Raw genomic sequence first — 17,787 nt, 5'->3', positions numbered from 1 at the left:
AAAAACAACATGCTTGTGAAAAGAGCACCCAAAATAGACTCGGATGAATGCACAAATTAATAAAAGAACATATTTTGGAAATACTGGGTTGACTAAAATAGAGAAAATGAATTATGAGCCCTAGCATCACATGACCAAAAAATTTTCGACACTTGAGTGTCCACATAGGTGCATGCATGACTAGTTTTGCATAAAATTTCCAAATCATCATTGTTGCATTTGTGTCAGGGAAATAATGTGGGACATTCCCTTTTATACCTGAACCAGACCAACACCCTGACATATATCATGTCCATCTGTTCTACAAGCCTTGAGCCAAAGTCCCAACTCATCATAAACCTTACCCTCAAAAGAAAACAAAAGAAAAGAAGAGAAAAGGAGAAAAGGAAAAAATTCTCGATCAAAAGAATCAGAAGAAAGCAAAAAGGGAAAATTCCCAATCAAGGAAAATGGGGGAAAGCAAAAAAGAAAGAGAATTCTCGATCAAAGATCGGAAGAGAAAAGAAGAAATATGCAGAAAGGTCTTAGGACCAGACAATATCTGAACAAATACAGAGTTGTCACCAAGAAAACAAAAAAAAAACAAAAAAGAAAGGAAACCACGACCTAAAGTGGCCCTCTCCCTTTGATTACCAACCAAAATCCTGTGCGTCGGTGACTTTTTCGCCCCACACTAAACAAAAATAGAAAAGGAAAAGGCCCAAACACTCAGAGCCAAATTTCCCACCAAATGAACCCATTCCCCAGAAAAGTCCTATTGATCCATGATCACGCATGTAGTCTTTGATTTGATAGGAAATGATTTGCAAAATCAAGTCATGACATATCTATGGTTCGGAATTAGGATGAAACACTTACCTGTGTGAGATTAATACACTTTGAGTGATTTTCTTCTATTTTTGTTGAACCCAGTGTTTCCTCTAAATGGTCATTTAGAAACGAAAAGCTAACATCCAAAATCTCATTTGTGGTTATAAGAAGATTTCATCAGCATACTCCCCTTCCCCGGTAGACACATTGTTTTTCATCCGAAAAGCATATGTTGCTCTGATTAGTTGGAAGTTTTCTCTCTTTACTAAAGCATGTTTGCATTTTAGTGAAGAAAACACCGAGACTAGTTTTAGTCTCACAAGTTATCCAGAACTATGTAGGTCTGAGTTCCTCATTGAGGATACGTAGGAGCAAGAGCCTCGCTTTTGTCGGCCGCCCCACAATTTCTGTCATACTGACCCTGGAGTCACGTGACATGCGGAGATACCCGAGTGGTTATCCATTTAAACTTTCTTTTGCTATCTCTAAGACTCAAAGCATGATAGCAAGCAGAGACTAACGTCGTCTTCTGCACCCTTTGTCAATCGCGGCCAACAAGCCCGTTGACACGCGGAGATTTACGTCATCTTCCGCGCAAACAATTTCTGTCATACTGACCTTGGAGTCAGGTGACATGCGGAGATAACCAAGTGGTTATCCGTTTAAACTTTCTTTAGCTATCTCTAAGACTCAAAGCATGATAGCACGCAGAGACTAACGTCGTCTTCTACACCCTTTGTCAATCGCGGCCAACAAGCCCGTTGACACGCGGAGATTTAAGTCATCTTCCGCGAAGACAATTTTTGTCATACTGACCCTGGAGTAACGTGACATGCGGAGATACCCAAGTGGTTATATGCACTTTTAAAAATTTCTTTTGCTATCTCTAAGACTCAAAGCATGATAGCACGCAGAGACGAATTCTGCGCCCTTTATCATTCAGGAGCAACGAATCGAGTGGTAAACGTGCATAGATGAATTTTGTGCCCTTTGCCATTCAGATTTCGCAAATTGGGTGATAAACGCGCATAGACGAATTTTGCGCCCTTTAACATTCAGGAACAACAAGTTTGGTGGTAAACGCGCAGAGACGAATTTTGCGCCCTTAATCATTCAGGAGCAGCAAGTCGAGTGGTAAATGCACATAGACGAATTCTGTGCCCTTTGCATTCAGATTTCGCAAATTGGGTGATAAACGCACATAGACGAATTTTGCGCCCTTTATCATTTAGGAACAACAAGTTGGGTGGCAAACACGCAGAGACAGATTCTGCGCCCTTTATCATTCAGGAGCAGCGAGTCGAGTGGTAAACGCGCATAGATGAATTCTGTGCCCTTTTCCATTCAGATTTTGCAAATTGGGTGATAAACGCGCATAGACGAATTCTGCGCCCTTTATCATTCAGGAACAACAAGTTGGGTGGTAAACGTGCAGAGACAAATTATGCGCCCTTTATCATTCAGGAGCAGCGAGTCGAGTGGTAAACGCGCATAGACAAATTCTGCGCCCTTTTCCATTCAGATTTCGCAAATTGGGTGATAAACGCGCATAGACAAATTATGCGCCCTTTATCATTCAGGAACAACAAGTTGGGTGGTAAACGCGCAGAGACAAATTATGCGCCCTTTATCATTCAGGAGCAGCGAGTCGAGTGGTAAACGCGCATAGACAAATTATGCGCCCTTTGCCATTCAGATTTCGCAAATTGGGTGATAAACGCGCATAGATGAATTATGCGCCCTTTATCATTCAGGAACAACAAGTTGGGTGGTAAACACACAGACAGATTTTGCGCCCTTTATCATTCAGGAGCAGCGAGTCGAGTGGTAAACGCGCATAGACGAATTCTGCGCCCTTTGCCATTCAAATTTCGCAAATTGGGTGATAAACGCGCATAGACGAATTTTGCGCCCTTTATCATTCAGGAACAACAAGTTGGGTGGTAAGCGCATGGAGACAAATTTTGCGCCCTTTGTCATTCAGGAGCAGCGAATTGATTGGTAAACGCGCATAGACGAATTCTGCGCCCTTTGCCATTCAGATTTCGCAAATTGGGTGATAAACGCGCATAGACGAATTCTGCGCCCTTTATCATTAAGGAAGAGCAAGTCGAGTGATAAACGCGCAGAGACAAATTCTGCGCCCTTTGTCATTCAGGGACAGTAAGTCGAGAGGTGGGCGGAGACAAATTATGGTCATTCCGCGCACCTTTTCGCCATCCAGAGGCAATCGTGTCCGGTGGCACGCAGAGACAAATTATGGTCATTCTGTGTCTCGCCACCCAGGCTCGATCATGTCCAACAAAACGCAGAGATAAATTATGGTCATTCTGCGTCTTGTATCAACCAAGAGGAACAAATTCGACAGTATCAGGATGATGTGTCGGTACTGATCATTTTCAAATTTTTGCAGGTTCCGCTGGCAGGGAGGTTCACTGGCCGAATGGTGTTTCGCTCAAACGAAATTAGTGTCTTATCTTTACTTCCCTTTTATCTCCAATAAAAGACACGTAGAGAGGGGCAACTATCATACCCTAATTTCGTCCGGGGACCATCCGTTGTTGGGATGCAACCCTCGTTTGACCACTTTGAGGTATTTGGCACCCATCGTTAGGCAATTTGTGAAGTTCCGAGACATGCCGGAAGCCAAAAGAAAAGCGTTGTAGCATAATCCGTGAAGTTCTGTGGCATGCCGGAAATTAAAAGGAAGTGTTAGTGTGCAATCCGTAAAGTTCCGTAACGTTCTGGAAGGTAAAAAAGGGATGATTACGTAATCCGTAAGATTCCGCAACATTACGGAAAGCAAACAAGTATCGTTACGAAATTTGTAAGTTTCCGTAACTTTATGGAAAAAGAATCACCAAAAAAAAAGGCAGGGGTGTATTTAGTAAAAATGGGGGTTCAAATTGCAACCAGGCCCACTTGGGCCTTCCAGGATGTTCCTCCAGAAGGCGGTTGCTTCTGGAGGAAGCAACCTAGCTCGCCTGGGCGAGCTGAGTGGCAAGCTCATCCCCTATTTTCCTATAAATAAGGGGGAGGAGTGAAGGAGAAAAATGTACAACCCTCCTGGTATCTGAGATTCACTTAAAATTAGTGAGAAAAATTGTTTCCGTGAAGAAAATCCAAGCCAAGGCGCTTCCGTAACGTTTCCATGGGTGATTTCGCGAAGATTTTCAGCCGTTCTTCGAAGTTCTTTGTTCGTTCTTCGTCGTTCTTCGGTCTTCAACCGGTAAGTTCCTGAAATCGAACTTTTCAATTCATTCTATGTACCCTTAGTGGTCCTCATTTGTTTTCACGTGCTTTTATTTTCATTTCATTTACTTTCCGTACCCCCCTTTTGACGTGCTTTAGTCATTTACTTAAGTCATTTTCTCGCCTAATCAAAAATAAAATAAATTTTCACCGATCATTTAAATTGTAACATCCGTTAATTTCTGTTAAAATGAAATCCGACCGTTTGGTCATGCCGTAACCGCGTTGGAAACCAAAAAGAGATAAAATAATAATATAATAATCAAAAATATCTTTTAGTAAAATAAATCAAAAAAATCAATTGAACATTTTTCTTTGGGATTTCTATTTCTTAAATCGAATCGACTAATAACCAAAGTAAAACTAAGGCTAAAATCAATTCATAAACCAAACTTTTGTCATCACCTAAAAAAGCCATTTTCAAAGGTCCAACGCCTTGAAATGGTCTTTTCCGTTTTTATTGGTTAAGTGCAGATTTCTAAAAAAGCCTAAAATCAATATGTAACTTTATTACCTCTTTCAAAAATAAAGAAATCATTAATGGTCCAATGCCTTAATGTTTTCTCACTTTTCAAAAGAATCAAAAGATTGTCTAATGGTCCAACGCCTTAAATGACCTTTCATTTAATAAAAACATATCTTGCAAAAAGGATAAAAAATAACTTAACCAAAACGCTTTGTTCACAAAAGAACTACGTAGGTCTGATTTTCTCATCACAATTGAGGAATACGTAGGAGCAAAGGGAAACGCCCTTGTCGACCACAAAAAGATAAAAACATAAAAAGGCATAAAAAAGACATAAGAACGTAAAAAGAGAAAAGAATATAAATTGAAGTCATATTTTCACATTTGATTAAAGGTTGCCGTATCTTGTGGCGGACGTGTGGGGTGCTAATACCTTCCCCGTACGTAAATACAACTCCCGAACCTTTCACTTAAAGTTCATAGACCACGTCTTTTCCGGTTTTTCCAACGTTTTCCTCAAATAAACGTTTTTCCTTTCTTGGAACACGCACCCGCGAGTCACGCGTCGCCCTCCCGCCGAAGGGTAGGTTGTGACAATATGGAAGAGGGATTTTCCCATGGTTCAGTTCCAATTATTTTAGGCAGGCCATTTATGAAAACAGCCCGAACCAAGATAGATATTTATGCTGGCACATTGTCTATGGAACTTGGTGATATTGTTGTCCATTTTAACATTCTTAATGCCATGAAACATCCATCTGAGGATCATTCTATTTTTCGTGCTGAGATAATTGATCAGATTATTGATGATTATGTGTTTGATTTTGATTTTGTTCTTCATGGTAGGAAACATTCATTTTTATCTAATCTGCATACTTGTCATTCCTTATGCATTGAATCTGAATCTGAGTTTGAATTTGATCCTGTATCTGATTTTTATGCTGAGAATGAATCTGAATTTGAGTCTGGTTCTGATTTTCTGGGTGTTGTACCTCTTGATGTTGATTTTTTAGAGTCAGAATGCACTTACCATGTTGTAGGAAGTACATATACTTTTGACTTGCTTTATGAGGTACAGGCTGAGGAACCTTTTTCTTCTCATACCCTGGTTCCTCCCACTGTTCAGCCACCACCCACACTAGAGTTGAAGCCCTTACCAGCAACCCTCAAATATGCTTACTTGGAGGACAAGGAAAAATTTCCAGTGATCATCTCTGCCTCCCTTGCTGCTGAGCAAGAGGAGAAGTTGTTGCTAGTTCTCAAGAAGCACAAGAAAGCCATTGGATGGACTTTAGCAGACATTCTTGGTATTAGCCCATCTACCTGCATGCATAGGATACTTTTAGAGGATGGAGCTAAGCCACATCGGCGACTCAACCCCGTCATTCTAGACGTGGTGAAAAAGGAAGTGACCAAGCTCTTACAAGCTGGAATCATCTACCCCATATCTGACAGCCAGTGGGTAACTCCAGTCCAAGTGGTTCCTAAGAAGATAGGCCTCACAGTAATCAAGAATGAAAAGAATGAGCTTATCCCCACAAAAGTGCAGAACAACTGGCGAGTCTGCATTAATTATAGGAGGCTGAATCAGGTAACCAGAAAAGATCATTTTCCCCTGCCTTTCATTGATCAAATGCTTGAGCGCTTGGCAGGTAAGTCTCATTATTGTTTTCTTGATGGTTTTCCTGGTTATTTACAAATTCATATTGCTCCTAAGGATCAAGAAAAAACCACATTCACCTGTCCCTTTGGCACTTTTGCCTATAGGAGGATGCCCTTTGGCCTATGCAACGCCCCTGGTACCTTCCAGCGGTGTATGCTTAGCATTTTCAGTGACTTTTTAGAGAGTTGCATAGAGGTGTTTATGGATGATTTTACTGTTTATGGATCCTCTTTTGATACATGTTTAGATAGTCTGGATAGAGTTCTTAATAGATGATGCATTGAAACTAACCTTGTGCTGAATTTTGAAAAATGTCACTTCATGGTAGAACAAGGTATAGTTTTGGGGCATATCATTTCGAATAGGAGCATAGAGGTAGACCCTGCAAAAATAGATGTTATTTCACAATTTCCTTACCCCTCTTGTGTGCGAGAGGTTCGTTCTTTTCTTGGTCATGCAGGGTTTTATAGGCGTTTTATCAAGGATTTTAGCAAAGTGGCCCTTCCACTATCCAATTTGCTGCAAAAGGAGGTGGAGTTTGATTTTGATGACCGGTGCAAAGAGGCTTTTGATTGCCTCAAGCGTGCAGTGACTACCACCCCTATCATTCATGCACCTGATTGGACAGCCCCATTTGAGCTAATGTGCGATGCATCCAATTACGCATTAGGGGCTGTTCTTGCTCAAAAGTGTTGGATCGAGTGGCCTTAGAATAATTAAGAAGGGGGGTTGAATTAATTATTCCTAAACCTTTACTAATTAAAAAATTACTCTTCTAAGACTTTTACTAAATTTTTAAGAGAATGAGGAGTAGAAGAGAAACTTAACTGAAAGTAAAAGCGAAAATTAAATGCACAGTGGAAATTAAAAGAGTAGGGAAGAAAGAGACAAACACACAAGAGTTTTTATACTGGTTCGGCAACAACCCATGCCTACTTCCAGTCCCCAAGCAACTTGTGGTCCTTGAGATTTCTTTCAACCTTGTAAAAATCCTTTTTCAAGCAAAGATCCACAAGGGATGTACCCTCCCTTGTTCTCTTTGAACCTAGTGGATGTACCCTCCACTAGAACTGATCCACAAGAGATGTACCCTCTCTTGTTCTCAGTCAAACCCAAGTAGATGTACCCTCTACTTGTACCACAAAGGATGTACCCTCCAATTTGTTAAGACAAAGATCTCAGGTGGTTAAACCTTCGATACTTTGTGAATGGGGATACAAAAGAATTCTCAGCCGGTTAGTCCTTTGAACACTTTTGTATTAGGGAAAGGGAAGAATCAAAAGAATTCTCAGACTGTGTCGTTTTGAATTCTTTGAAAAGGGAGAAGGGAGACACAAAAGAATTCAGGCGGTTAGTCCTTTGTTCTTTTGGAAAAGGGAGAAGAGAATGAAAAGATGAATAGCACAAGTTTTCAAGGTTTAGAAAACTAGAAAACTTTAGAAAGATTTTGGTACAAAGAAGAAGAAGAAGAAGAAGTTCAAAGAGATTCAAGGCTTGTAAAGGACTGTAAGAGATTGATTGGAAAAGTATTCAAGATTGAATGAATGAATAAATTGAAAATGCAAAACAAAGCCTTTCTTTTATAGACTCTTCATGTCTGGTCAAGAAGACCATTTAGAAGAGTTATAACTTTTAGAAAAACTTAAAACCAATTTGAAAAAGTCAAAACCTTTTTGAAGAGTTGCATCTTTTGATTTATTCAGAAATAGTCACTGGTAATCGATTACCAAATAAGTGTAATCGATTACACAAAGCTTTTATGTGAAAGGATGTGACTCTTCACATTTGAATTTGAATTTCAGCGTTCAAAGGCACTGGTAATCGATTACCAAAACATTGTAATCGATTACAACCTTTTGAAATTAATTGGAACGTTGTAAATTCAATTTGAAAACTTTTTCAAAACAATTATGCTACTGGTAACCGATTACAACAATCTGGTAATCGATTACCAGAGAGTAAAAACTCTTTGGTAAATATGTTTTGAGAAAAATCATGTGCTACTCAATTTTTGAGAAAAACTTTTCATACTTATCTTGATTAAGCCTTATCTTGATTCTTGAATCTTGAGTCTTGAATCTTGATCTTGATTCTTGAGATTGATTCTTGACTCTAAACTTTCTTCTTGAGTCTTGAATTCTTCTTGATTCTTATCTTGAACTCTTGAATTGTTCTTGATTCACTTGAGTTGTTCTTTGATTGATCTTTGATTCACTTGAGTTGTTATTTGATTGATCTTTGAGCTTTTTGTCATCACCTTTGTCATCATCTTTTGTTATCATCATTGTTATCATCAAAACACCTTTGAATCACCTTTGATTCACCATGAAGCTTTGCTTCTACAAAAAGATTTATAAGCTGCCTCGGGTGATCTACTACGCTTCCAGAACTTTGGATGCTACTCAAGCAAATTACACTACCACAGAGAAGGAGCTATTAGCGATAGTTTTTGCTCTTGAAAAATTTTGTTCATATTTGCTTGGTACTCGCGTTATTGTTTATACTGACCATGCAGCTTTGAAGTACCTGTTGAAGAAGGCTGAATCAAAGCCTAGATTGATCAGGTGGATGCTTTGGCTCCAAGAGTTTGATTTGGAGATCTGTGATCGGAGTGGTGCGCAAAACCTCGTGGCTGACCATCTAAGTAGGATTGAGCGTGTGTCTGAGGAATCACCCATTCGGGATGATTTTCCATATGACCATTTGTACATTCTGTATAGTATTTCTGATTCCTTCCCCACTCCCTGGTTTGCTAATATTGTGAATTATTTGGTTGCTTCTGTTTTTCCTCCTTTAGCATCTAAAGCTCAAAATGATAAAATTAAGAGTGATGCTAAGCATTATATTTGGGATGACCCCTATTTGTGGAAGTTGTGCAGTGACTAGGTTATTAGGAGATGCATTCCAGACCATGAGATTGACTCGGTCCTGCAATTTTGTCATTCTTTCGCACCAGGTGGCCATCTTGGCATACAGAGGACAGCTCGCAAGGTGCTTGACTACGGTTTCTATTGGCTCACCATCTTCAAGGATGCGTGGAGAATCTGTAGCACTTGTGAGCCTTGTCAAAGAGCAAACGACTCACTTTCATGGAAACAACAAATGCCTCAACAACCCATGTTATTCTGTGAAGTGTTTGATGTCTGGGGTATAGATTTTATGGGGCCTTTCCCTATCTCTTTTGGTTTTGCTTATATTCTCCTTGTTGTTGATTATGTTTCAAAATGGGTGGAAGCCAAACCCACCAGAACTAACGATGCTAAGGTCATTGTGGATTTTGTTAGATCTAATATGTTTTGCAGGTTTGGATTCCCTAGAGCCATCGTTAGTGATCAAGGCACCCATTTTTGTAACAGATCCATGTATGCCTTGCTCAAAAAGTATGGGGTCCTGCACAAAATTTCCACACCATACGACCCTCAAACTAATGGGCAGGCTGAGATTTCAAACAGGGAGATAAAAAGGATCTTAGAGAAGATTGTGCAGCCGAACAGAAAGGATTGGAGCACCAGGCTAGATGATGCTCTTTGGGCGCATAGGACTGCCTACAAAGCACACATAGGAATGTCTCCTTATCGGGTTGTCTTTGGCAAGACATGTCATCTTCCTGTAGAGATAGAGCACCAAGCCTACTGGGTTGTAAAGACCTGCAACTTCTCTATTGATCAGGCTGGAGAGGAAAGGAAGTTGCAACTAAGTGAGCTAGACGAGATCCGGTTAGAAGCCTATGAGAATTCCAAATTCTACAAGGAGAAGACCAAGAAGTTCTATGACAGCTTGATAGCTAGGAAGGACTTCGTGGTTGGACAGAAAGTTTTATTGTATAACTCTAGGCTCGAACTCATGAGTGGTAAGTTGAGGCCAAAGTGGATTGGTCCTTTTGTGTTGACTAATGTTTTTCCTTATGGTACAGTTGAGATCAAAAGTGAATCCACAGATAAGAGCTTCAAGGTCAATGGACACCGACTAAAACCATTCCTCATAAATCCCTTCTTAGTGGATGTAGTGGTGGAGGAGACCTCCTTACTTCACCCTACTTCTCTTTCGCCATGACTTAGGGAGTTTTCTTTTTCTGTCTCCTTCTTTACTTCTATTGCACTTGTCCAAATTTATTGATTGTTTTGATTGTTCTTGATCTTATGATTGTGCTACATTGAGGACAATGTGTTGTTTAAGTGTGAGGGGGGGGATTGTTCTTTAATTTTGTTGGGTATTCTAGTTTAATTTTATTAGGTTTTTCTAGGTTAATTTTGTTATTTTGGTTTTATGTTTTGTGTACAACATTGCATGTTTCTCTTTGAATTTTGGGTTATGTACAGGTAATGGGTAATTGTTTTTGAAATAGGATTTTCTTGGCATTTTGTGAATGGAAACCCTTGTTTTTCTCTACATGTCAAGTTAGTTTTGAAAGTTCGAATTGAAAGTGATATATTTACCCTTGGTGAGAATTTGAGCCATCATCATCTATTTTATTCGGTGTGTTTTGCCCCATTGATTGCTTGCACAATAGCCTTGGCTTGACTCTTGTTGATACTTCTTGCTTCACATGTATGTTGGGAGATGATTTAGGCATTTTGCCTCTAGCCAAATGAGCCTACCTTGAATTAATTCCTTTGATAGCCCCTTTGAGCCTATGTTCCCCTTTCTTTGTTTTGAAGCTCATTACAAGCCTTAAGTGAAAAACCATCATTTCACCCTACCCTTAAGGAATTTTGGAGCTTTGGAATTGTTTTGGGAATAAGTGTGAGGGGGGGTATGTTTCATTGGATGATATGTTTTTATTGGCCATGCTTGATGATGTATACATATATTGCCTAATTGTTGCTTTATTTTTCAAATGCTTTTAATTGCTACTGTTCACGTTCAAAAAAATACAAAAATAAAAATAAAAAAAAAATACAAAAAAAAGAAGAAAAAGAATGAAGTTGAATAAATGAGGTCTTGGCTTGAAGACTTGGATTGGTTGAGGACTTGGTTGATTTTGTTTTGGGTTACTTTTTAAAGCTTAATTTGTAATTTTGGTTTTGGGGTTTACTACTTTTTCTTACTTCCCACTTATTCCCCATTGCTCCTCTATTCCTTTGGATTTTAGCTACTATCCCATACTTTCATCTACCTTGTCCTTGGCCCCATTACAACTTTAAAAGACCTTTTGATCCTCATGTGCATGTGTTTGTGATGTAGTTGTTAATTTTAGAGTCTTGCCAAGTCTATGTGGTGTTTGTTTTCATGGGTGCTCTGAGAGTAAACAGTAGCCTAGACACTTGAGAGATAGAGTGCATATCTTGTGAGGCTTTATCACTTTTCATTCTTGAGCTGATTGACTATCTTGCCATGTTTGAGATGCTTGGATATTTTCATGACGGCCTTGATTCTTTAACTCTTTACGTGTTGGATGTTACCCATTCTTTTCATTCCTTGAGATTCATTGAGAAATATGTAATTGTTTTTGTGTCTGTTTGTTTCTCTTTAATGTCTCTGGATTTGTTCCTTGCTTTGCTTTTTTTTTTTTTTATTTTGCCCAGGAGTGCAAAAGGTAAGTGTGGGGGGATTTGATGTATCATCATTTTCTCCTATTTCTTAACCCTTTTTGTCACCATTTTAATTACTGATTAGCCTTAATTGTCAAATTAATTATGCAGTTTTATCATTTGGGCCTACTGGACTAATTTTGTATTTTTAATTTAATTTCAGGAAAATTATAAGCAATTGAATCCGGAATTGGGCTTGGACTTGAAGAGAGCAGACAATTTTATTTTATCAAATCTTATCTTATCCAGATTTTATCTCATCTAGATATTATTTCATCAAGATTTTATCTTATCTTATCTTATCTTATCTAGATTTTATTTCATCTAGATTTTATTTTATCAAATCTTATCTTATCTTGTCCAGATTTTATTTTATTTATGGGCTTGGACTTAAAACATATTTGTAAGCTTTGGGGCTGAGAGCCTATATAACAACACCAATGTTTTAGTTTATGAGTTCCTTTTCGTTTTGGGGAGAAAGAATAATTTTAGGTTTTGCAATTCCGGTTTTAACTATTCACGTAGCAATAAAATTTCGTTTTCTGCTTCAATCTGCAATTTCGTTTTCTACTGATTAATGGAAGGCTAAGTCTCCAGCGTTATTTTCTCTTGAAGATCAAGCACAACTCTCTTTGAGGTTTTATTATTTCTATTGAATTCTGATCAGTTTTTCCTCTTCACCAATTACTCTATATTTGTTGCTATTAATCCATGCATGCTTAGTGCTTGATTAATTGTCTCTGCGCTTAATTTACGTTCATGCTTAATTATCAGTTTCATTCATGATTAATTGGTGTATGTGTTGCTTAATCACATAATGAATGTCTTATGTTAAATTTCGCTTGGTAATTTAATTTAGGTTTGGATTAAGTGGTTGAACTGATAAAGGATAAATCCTCGTAACCTAGGATAAGAGACTTGCTTGTGAATCAAGGGGAAACGTGTTTTAATTTTGATATTTTCTAATTCAAATTTACTTGTTGTTTAATTTATAAAAACAAACAACCCCCCCCCCAATTCGTTACTATTTTATTACTATCTATTATGAACGTTTGGTTGACCATTGCTCGTTGGGAGACGACCTAGGATCACTTCCTAGATACTGCATTTTTAATGTTTATTTGATTCGGGTACGGCCTCGATCAGGATTCAATGGGTAATATTGAGATATATAAAGTTTGTTTTGTCACCAAAAGTTTTATAAGAAGGACATTAATCACAAAGAGACTTTCTCTCTGATTTCCTAGAAAGACTTTCTTACGACTATAATGACACTGTAGATCATTTTGATAATTTTTTTGCATAGATGGATTTAAAGATTATGTTTCTAAATAGAAACATTGATGAAACATTATACGATGCTACAAGAAAAATTTGTTTAAGATGATCTAAAGTTTATGGTATGCAAATTAAAGAAATCCATTTATGCTTTTAAACAAGTCTCTTGTCTATGGTATTACAAAATTCATCAAGATTATCTCTTATGACGTTGAGGTAAATTTGGTTGATGATTGTGTGTGTTAAAAGTTTAGTGAGAGTAAATTTATTATTTTGGTATTATATGTTGATGACATCCTATTATCATCATACGGTTTATTGTTGCAAAACAATTATATTGTAATTTATCATGTATTCTTAAGTTTATTTTTATTGTCCTAAAATAATTTTTTGTGGAAGTCCTAAGGTGATATATGAGTAATCTGGGTATGCAACACTAGAAAGTAGTAAAGTGCATTATGCGCTAATTCAAGAGAACAAGAAAGTACATGTTTTCATATCCAAAGTCTAAAAGTTTAGAGATCATTGGGTATTCTGACTTCAATTTTTTTAGAATGTCTTAATAGTAATCACTCCACATAAGGCTCCACATTTAACCATGTTGGTGGAGTTAATATTTTGCTATGAGACATCGTACTAGAATTTATGATTGCTAAATTATTGTAATTGGCTTGCTTGTTGTTGCCAACATTAAATGGCCATCGGGTGTTTATTGGGACAATATCTTAATGGTCTTATTAAGGATTCAACCAAGTAAAAGTTTATTGACATAAAGTATTTGGTTGTTAAATAAAGAATTCAGAAAATACAGTTTTGTATAAAATATATAGGGACTCATTCCATACTAGTTGATCCACTTACTAAAGGTATGACACTTAAGTTTTTCATGAGCACATTGCTCATATGAGTGTAATTCATGATAGTATCTTAGTTTAGTGGGAGTCTTACTTATGTTTTATATCTTATGGTTTAGAAACATTTTGTTGTTTGAATTTTTTGTAGAAATAAAGTTGAAGTTTATTCTTTCATTATCAGCTTGTTTTGTTTGCAATATTTATGTTGTATTTGGATAGATCTCTATAAAGAATAAAGTTTGGACCAGTTGGAATATGTAACCCAAGTGGGAAATTGTTGAAATTTTCTATTCCAATAATTAATGTGGACTAATATTATAAGATAATTATATTAATTATTTATCATTAGTGGATTTTATTTTATGTGATCAAATTAAGTGAGTCCGTTAGACAACTAAATCAGATTATATAGATTTAAATGAACAAATGTTAGTGTTGGCTCACTAAGGGATAATGAGAACTCTATTAAGTTAACACACTATAAGAAGACTATGGTCCTCAATATACCGAGCCGACACATATAGTTTCTCTTATTCCCATCTGAAGTGTTACAAATGTCCTATTAAGGAAAAATAGATTCCGGTTGAGGAAGAACCATGGAATCACTGGTTACCTACAGATTCAGATTCTGCTGCATTTGTTTGATCAATCATTATGGATCGGTATTCCTAAAACTCTTCTTGATAATCTAATGTAATATATTCCTAGTGATTATTGATATTTTATAAGGATTTCATTAAAATTCCAACATATGTTAATGCAACATGTCTTTGTCTTTTTTGGCTGTTATTACCTAGTCTAACTATTCAATTAAATTGGGTTGTTATAGGCCTTGTGGAAGTATTTTTTCCTGTAACAAATGGGCATGGCTGATGGTTTTAGAATAACTCCTAAAATATTATTTCTCTTGGGATTTAACTACCCACGGTTGCATGTTAATGAGAATACAATTTTACCTATTATGTCTACATACGACCTGTATCTTAGTACGGAATATCTGATGAACCATTATACCAGTGTGATTGAGATGTTTTCTCTTTCCCACTGGTTATCTCATAGTAAGCACCAAGCGTTGCTCCAAAAAAATGAAAAGATACAAAATCATCTTGATGATGGAGACAGGCACGTTATAGAGGAAGTGGGATCACAGAGTTTCATATTCTAGAACTATATACATATAATCTTAGTGATTTTATATTATATATACTTAATTGTTTCAATATATTAGTTTTGTTATATAATAGTAGGAGAATATTAATGTTTTCTTAATTAATTTGCTTTTCAGTTTCTAAACTAATTCTCTGTTTTCTTTTCCTGCATATAATACCTATAATCCACCTCATGTTATATTTCCTTGAGTGTCAGACACTCTTACCACCTCTAAAATACGTACTAGCTAGCTAGCAACTTGTCCTAGTTTTGTTGTTTTATGTAGAGAGTGGTTTTGTCCAAATGAGGAATTTGTCACTTGTTTGTTGATATTAAATGACAGTGTTTAAGGATAATTCTTAAAATATTATTTTAAAATAAGGATAATCGTGGAATAATATATAAAATTAACTTAAATACATTCTAATTATATTTAATAGTTTGAAATTAATATTACTGTATCTAACTTTAAAACAAATCCACTTAAACTTGTGGGTATAGTATTAATTAAAGTGACATATATATCATTTATTTAGAATGAAAGCAATAAAATTTTAACCTATAACTATAATCTCGTGTATACATGTTGCTTAGGGTAATTCTATTATAGAAATAGTATCTATGAGATAAATTTTCTTGCATGGGTGACGTAATTATAAGGTGGGACATGTATAGAGGAATTGATTTTCAAGTAGAGTTAATATGGTGACAATATGACTCTATAATTAATGGTGACAATATGATTAATTTTCAAATGTTTTATTGATTCTCAATCATTAGTCTTTATTTTTCCCTCATTGTATCATACTTAATAAATATTTGTTAACATTTGACTTAAGAATTCTAGTTTAACATATTTTATTTTCTTGGTCGAAGATCTTTTCATTACTAAAATAATTATTTATTACGACGCACTAATAATTATGGTCGGCCATAGATCGTCTTTGAAAATAATATAGTATTGCAATTAAGCGCATTACTAATAAAGGCAATTTTTAAATAACCGTCTTAAAATTCTGAGTTTAAGTATGGTTATTCAAAAACAGTAGTAATTGAGTTTTGTACAAAGGCGGTTTTCTAAAAAGAGTCTTTGAACGTTTACACTTTTTCTTGTTTTCTCATTCTTCCGTATTGGGCCGCACAGACCTTTTCGCTTTCTCTCTCTTATTGGACAGTGCACTCGCTTCGTCACCTCGACTTCTTTGAATGGTCTCTCTCTCTCTCTCTCTTTCTTCTCACACTCACGCTCCTTCACTCCTCACACAATTTCAAAATCCCTATCCATCCTTTATGCTACATTCTTCTCAGATGTGTGTGTGTTTGGCGTTCTGCATTTGGCTGTGTTGAGGCATTTGGTTTCCTCAGATGCCTCATGTGAGATGAGGAAGAAAATCATAGATCCCTCCTCCGGGAAGAAGTTCTGCGGCATCCGGCAGCGACCGTGGGGGAAATGGGCGACGGAGATTTGGGATCTGGCGAGAAGAATGTGTCTCTGGTTGGGAACCTATGAAACTGCTGAAGAAGCTATTATGGTTTATGACGATACCATTATTCGTCTTCGTGGCTCTGATGCATTAACAAACTTCATGTTGCCGCAAAGAGATTCTCCGTCTCCACTGTCGGTGGTGGCAGAGACTCCAACGGAGGTTTGTGAAATGAAGGTTGTGGTCACCGAAGAAGCCTTCAACTCCAGCTATGACTCCAGCGAGGATCATTGCCACCACAAACTCTCCTCTCCCACTTTGGTTCTTTAGTTCCGAAGCAACTCGAGCAAAGAAAAATTCGAGTCTCAACAGAAAGTAGAAGAAGTGTTGAGAGAATGTGAGGGTGAAACTGAAACGAGTTTGTTCGAGGAAACAAGTGAGTTTTTGGCACTGGATAACATGCCTTTACCTGCCTGGGATGACGTGTTCAATTTCGAAACGCCAGAGTACCCTCCTATTTTGTTTTAAGAGGAGGAGAATCTGAATCTACTTCATCAGTCCCAGATGTTGGGTGAAACGGTGTTGTTTTCCTCGGAGGAAGGGTTCAGTGATGAAAGTAGTATCACGTTGGCAAACTGGCTCATAGATTTCGACAGAGCGTGCCCATCACCATCCTCCTTGTGCCAAGTGGACGATTTCTTCCAAGACATTTTGTTAGCTTCTGATCCTGTCACTACTACAAATATGTTATTCTAGGACGCACCTTCAAGGACGGTGCTTTCAAAAATGACATTGTTTTAGACGCGGTGGCATTTTAGAAAATAGGAGATTTATGTCAACGACGTTTTTGTTAAAAACGATGTCGTCTGCGCATTACAACGACAGGTTTAGTGCACACCGACGTTGAACTGCACTACCCTATCCCGCACTCGCACTCTACCCTACCCCGCACTACCTAACTCATTTGCTAAAGGGATTGTGCGCATCGATGGAGAATAGAAGAATTAGGGTTTAGATTTGTTGCATAGGGGAGACGCTGAGCATGGGACCGCCACCGTGGCGTTTACAGCGACGCCGACAGGGACTCACTCCATGTGGCGTCTGCTAACGAGGCCATCCGAAGCGGACCGCCACCAGCGCAGCTCAGTTACCTAAGCATGCTCATGTCTTTTCTCTTTCTGTCTCGCACGCGCAAACACTTGTTCCGGTGGCCCCTTTCTCTTTCGCTTCATCTTCAACATTAGGTCTTCTTTGACTCTGCGGTCGTCACTGCTTCTCAACTCTCTTCCCCTTTCCTTCACTTGCTTACTCCCATTCGCAAACTGTAACAACCAACGTAGCAAGTTGAATTTTTAGAATC

At 37.6% G+C, this 17,787-nt stretch overlaps 1 pseudogene; it reads left to right on the top strand.

Moving 5' to 3' along the window:
* LOC102666586 (ethylene-responsive transcription factor CRF1-like) overlaps nt 1-17,183 on the top strand; it is a 33,365-nt pseudogene extending 16,182 nt beyond the window's left edge.
* Nucleotides 17,184-17,787: the final 604 nt, after the last annotated feature.

This window comes from Glycine max, chromosome 4 (genome assembly GCF_000004515.6).
Source record: "Glycine max cultivar Williams 82 chromosome 4, Glycine_max_v4.0, whole genome shotgun sequence".
Classification (NCBI taxonomy): Eukaryota; Viridiplantae; Streptophyta; class Magnoliopsida; order Fabales; family Fabaceae; genus Glycine; species Glycine max.
The sequence above is the reverse complement of the archived record's forward strand: the minus strand, read 5'-3'. Positions and strand labels throughout refer to the sequence as shown.